This window comes from Charadrius vociferus, unplaced genomic scaffold (genome assembly GCF_000708025.1).
Source record: "Charadrius vociferus isolate BGI_N301 unplaced genomic scaffold, ASM70802v2 scaffold213, whole genome shotgun sequence".
Lineage (NCBI taxonomy): Eukaryota > Metazoa > Chordata > Aves > Charadriiformes > Charadriidae > Charadrius > Charadrius vociferus.
This window is the reverse complement of record NW_009647828.1, coordinates 4,589,675-4,595,332: the sequence shown is the minus strand read 5'-3', so window position 1 is coordinate 4,595,332 and position 5,658 is coordinate 4,589,675.

The window sequence follows — 5,658 nt, the reverse complement described above, 5'->3', positions numbered from 1 at the left end:
GGTTTCCTAGTCTTACTGAAATGGCTTTTAATATTTTCTTTTGAGTGGAATCGCTTAATGCTTTGGATTTAAATGAAATGGCATATGGACTAGTTAAAAGTAATAATAACAAAAACAACCTCCAAAACCACCCTGAATTGTAAGTGCTGCACCTCTTTCTCTGTTACACTGCTGGTATTTTGGCATTGGTGTGAACACTGGTTAGTGTTGATAGTGCCTCTGATACAATGGCTTAGAATACAAAAAAGGCACAGTTATTAAATGGCAGCAGAGTACTAATTCAGTTTACCTATTAGAATGTTTTTAATAGAATGGTCCTGTTTTCCCTTTTAAATAGTGCATATTATAGATCCACAGCTGTTTTCACTAGATAATTGCAATTCTTTTCCTTGCTGTCTGTATGTTTACTTAAAAATAATTGCTTGCAGTTTTGAAGCTCCACCAACAGATGATGCTAGCAGTTTATTATATAATGCCTGTGTGCTTACAGTAATGGGATATTGTGCTGGGCATTTGTGAAACATGTCTGCATTTTGGTTGTTAAAGCTATTCAGTTTGCCCTTTGAGGTGATGCAAGTTACCTGCTACTACTACCTGATACACTTCTGGTAACTAGAAAAAGTGCTTGCATGGAGAAAAGTGGACAATACTCTGAGGTTTTCGTACTTCAAATATAGTTAGCAGTTAGCGTACGTTTTCTCTAACAGGGTTTGGGAATACCCATAGTCAAAAAAAAAAAGTATTTGATTTTAAAGCTACAGTGTTATCTGAGGTCTGTCTCTATCACGTCTTTGGACCAGATTGTGAAGCCTTTAACTAGTCCCTTTGTGCAGCAAGTGCCTTTTAATGAGGCTGCTGCATAATGAGAGCAAAGACACTCGACATCTCGATCTGAATCGAGATCCCTGTGTCACTTCTGCATACTGCATTGGGCTTGCAACAGGTGCTTCCCCCTTCCTTTGCAAAATGTGTCAGAACAGCAGTTCTGTGGCAACAAGTGCACCAGCTAGTAATGTAAATGGGCCTTAAGCCGAGAGTTTTTTGGCCATGCTTATGTAAAAAGTTTAGCTTACAGGTACTCTGAAAGTAGTGGATGGTTATATGATTTCGATAGCAGTGGCTTGTTAGTAGTGTTATTTCTATGTCTATTAATAGACATACTACATTCACTCTATTAATAGAGTTTGAATTTTAGTAAATGTCTTAAATAGGAAATCTATTGTGATACGTTCTTGTGAGGTTTCAAGTCTGACTTGTGGTACAAAATAATCAAACCTTAAAAACAGATAGTAGGAAATGAATATAGTACATAGCCTTTTTGATCTCAAAAGGCATTTATCATTTTTGTGGTACTATGACTGTCATTAACACAAAGCTCGTGTCCTCGCCTCCCATTAGTACTCTTGATCAGCTGCTCTGTGAAGTACTTTTGAATTGAGGAAGGTCTTTTCCTGCAGTGACTTCAGCACTACACATTGCAAGTATACATGGATGAAAAACAAATTTTCCCTGCTAAAAATCAGTGTTTCTCTACTGAAATACTGTATTGATTTCAGTCTTGCATCTGTAAGTCAGGTTAATTAACATGTGTAGAAGCTGCAGTGAAAGCTCTGCATTCCAAGTAATGAGTTAGAGCTTCTGATCCCTGTTAATTTAGACCTATCTCCATCCTGTTGCTTTCATACTTTCTTTCTAATGGATGGCTGCTGCTAAAATTTAAGGTTGAAGTTATTTATGACTACTCAGAGCCAACTTGCCAAGTTTAACACAGTAAGTTTGGGTTTGATTTTTTCCTTGCAAGGTTTGTTTGCCTGCTGCAAGATACTGTTTTTCTTTCTGTGCTTGTCGCTGCAGAGATTGATTTATCTCTAGATGGGGGAAATTCATGCTCCTTAATCCTTCCCAACTCTTGCACTTTTCCTTTTGTGAATAGGAGACTGCACTTTGAGAACAGAAGAAAAAAAAAAGAGTGGCAGCAGTGCTCTCTAGTGAGTAAAGCTGTAATGTAGCCTTACATTACTATTCTGATTTAATTCAAGACCTAATATATATAAAGGAAGAGTGGTTTGCAAAAGTGTATGTATGTGAGAGAAGAGTGACTTAATATTCCTTTATGACTGCATGTTTGCCTTAATTTATGAGCCCTATGGGGAAATATGGAAACTGGAGTTGTTTACAGCCTACTATAAGCTCTTATTGAACCCCACTGGGTTTATATGCAGGAACTGGTGTTTTCAGTTTTCACACTGACTTGTAGTAGTTTTTACAGGGCAGCTGTATCTGTGTATTCAAATGCAAAATCTCTGGTAGCGTTGCCCAGGTCCTATTCCACTTTAGAACTGAGAGTTTTCACATTCTAGAGGGTTATTTGGAATGTAGCCAAACAGCACAGTTCCAGTGCACACTGGAATAAAGACTCAGTGCCAGAGCTGGTGGGTGCTGTGACTGGAGTGGGCAACACTTACCTGAATTTAGCCTTTGAAATGGATATCCGCTTTTCTCCTGCATTTCCTCTCCCTCGTGTTTATTTTCAGACTTAGTGACACTGCTACTGGTTTCTTCCTTCTTACGAAGTGTCAAATTATTGCTGTGGGTTTTCCTTTACTTTGGCTAAAGAAACAAAGAGATGGGGAAGATGCAAATAGTGTCTCAGTTCAAGTCTTAAGCATCATCCATGAGAAATTTGCATATGGGGGGAGGAACTAAATATACAAACACAGCTATTTTGACTGACAATTTTTCCCCCCTCAGAACTGAGAGTAAATTCCAGTATTTTCCAAGGTTTCTGAATTACACAGGAGGCTTCCAGGAATGTGGAGCACAAGCAGATGGGATAGTTCTCCTATGACAAAAAAACATACTTACCAATTTATTCAGCACAGCTCAGGATGGGAATCCAGTGATGGATAGGTCATGCTGACCCTGCATGTCAAATAGATTTGATTTCACGTGAATCAGAAGGAAGAAACCTACTTACAGGAAGGTCATGTTCCACTATTTACTGTTCTCCCAGAGATTTCTGTAACTCTTTCCTTGCCTTATTCTGCTTTTCTGTCTTGAATGCCGCAGAAACAGCAGCACCGGGTATGGTTTCTGTGGGGTGGCTGCCGAGCGCTTGCACAGCATGTACCACGGCATTAGTCTGAGGAGTCTGGGTTGAGCTTCGGTGCCTTCACTGTGACAGGTTGTCTGTCAAATACAGACAAAGTGACTTTAACTGACCAGTCCAGTTACTGGCTCTTCTGGGGTCATCTTGGTGGTATTATTTATCTGGAGCTTATTTAACTCATCAAAATCCTGTATCACTCAGAAAATATTTCAGAGTAAGTGAAGCACTGGATGGGGGAGAAGCAGGTGTCTAACAAAAGCAACAAATTCTGCGTGCTCTGTGTTGTGGGGGCATCTGATGCCTCCCTCGGCTTCACAGGGCATTCACTGACTATCTTGTGAATTTATTAGTTGAGGTTATGCTTAAATTGTAAATCAGCTCTTACTCTTTCCACCATTAAGTGTTAACTTCTAAGTTGTTTGCCTTTAGCCCATCAGCTTCTGAGAGTTTTGAGCTACTTCACAATGAGTTATGAGCAACTGCCCAGTTAGGTAACCCTCAACCTCTGAACAAATTTACTCCTCCCACTTCTCTTTGAAAGTCATTCTGTATCTCAGACTCTTGTTTGCCTCGTATTAACCCATAAGGCTTCCAGCCTTTGCCTCTGCACCCAGTGTGATCGCCTCACCATATAACCTAGAACCTCCCCTACACGGTATTAGCAAAAAGCTGTTGGATCTGTAGGGCCTGTCCGACAACAGCTTCCTGCGTGGAGAAAGAAGCACCCTTGAGCTGCTTCTCTAGACTCCAGCTCAGCCAGTCTTCCTCTGTTGGTGCAAGCAGCAGTCCGGGTTTCTTGCCCAGACACTGCTACTCAACCACAAACTCAGCCAGTTTGCTCCAAACTTGCTCGATTTTCTAGAGGCATCTGTGTGCCTCCTAACTTGATGCTGTGTTAGTCATTCACCTCTACAGCAGGTGGAGCTGCTCTTAGCTCCTTCCCTTCTCACTGCTGCACTGATACTTGCATCTGGTTATTTTGGTGCAAAAGATGTGGTTTGGGTTTTGCCTTCTATCAGTAGCTTATTAATAGGGATGCAAAGTTACATGTTTGTCTTGTGAAGCTGTTTATCGTTCCTCAGCTGTACATGTAAGTGGAAAACTTAACAGGCCTTCTTGAGCTACAGGTTTAAATCTGAGATGCAGTGCTGGCTACAGCTGACCTGAACTGGAAGATGAATCGGTCATGGGAGCGCGTGGAAGGAAGCTCAGTCTTGCTTTGGAGAACTGTGCTGCATCACCGCCTCTGCTGGAGGGTTCCTTGATGAAGTCAGTCTGGTGGTTTGAAGCAAACTTCTCATGGATGTGTCTGCTCGTGGGGTGTTCCTCCTTCTGGGGGTATTCAACAGAGAACTCAGGGTAGTGACTGAAGAGGAGTGAGTGCTTATTATGGTGCATGCCCCAAGCTGCCTCCTCTTGTTCCCTCAGCCTTCTGACCTTCTGAAGAGGTGATTTTGCTGGTTGTGTGGCAAATGCTGAATCACAGCAGTTCAGTCCAATGTGTCTGATGTATTTCGAAAAGATACTTAAAATGCAGTAGTTCACAAATAGAAAAGCCCATGTAAGAAGAGGCAAATGCACAAGTTTTACCTCTGGGTATCCTGAGATGGGCAACAGTCCATGAACACATACTTGTAGTATCTCACAGAAAGTCCACAGGTGGAGAGTTGGATGTGCTTTTAAAATTAATTCTGTAATAGTTTTATGCTATATCACGATATCTGTTATAGTGGTACAGAGGGATAATATTTCTACTGGTGCTTTATATGCAGTTTGCAGCCAAGCTTTATATGCAGTTTGGGTGATACACCCCTTTGGTCACCTAAGAACCAAAATGAGACCACCAAGATCAATGTCTTAAAGAGATGCAAGGAAACAAATGAAGATAAAGAATTGAAGATGACACCTAACTGATAGCAAGTGCGAAGCTGAAAGCTACTAATAGAGTTCAGTGAACAGTCATGTATTTTTTAATAGCTTGATTATACCCATTAGAAAGCCATGCCCTCGTAGCTTACAGCAATGATGACATTGTCCAGAAACTATGACAGGCATGAGAACTTGTAATGTGTCTGTTAACTGGGCTTTCTTTTACATGAAGCATACTCTCTAAAGAGGGAATGTGGTATATAGACAGCAATATTGCGATGGAAGCCCTTTCTTCAGAGTTGAAACTGCTGAGAACTTGCTGGATTCATGAACTTATGAATGAAGTCTCCGATTATCCTCAAGGATGAGGTTTCCTCTTCGGTTTCTTTTAAGGCATCTGGCTGTGGAACCAGAGCTTGAACCGGTAGATGCTAGTTGCCGCAGGCAGTTGCGTGATGGTCAATATTTATCTGGGATTGTGATACCTGGATGCTGGGTCCTGAGGATGGTGCTGAGCAGAGCGTACCCTGGGGCACTATGTGAACTGTAGCCTGCAGAGTGCAGGTTGGAGGTTCAGCATGAAGAGGGCGTAGAGGGAGACGGGAGGCAGCCCAGTGCCCCTTGAGTTTGACTTTGGGGTTAAAAGAGATCAATGATGCTCTGTGATTCTGAACTAGAGG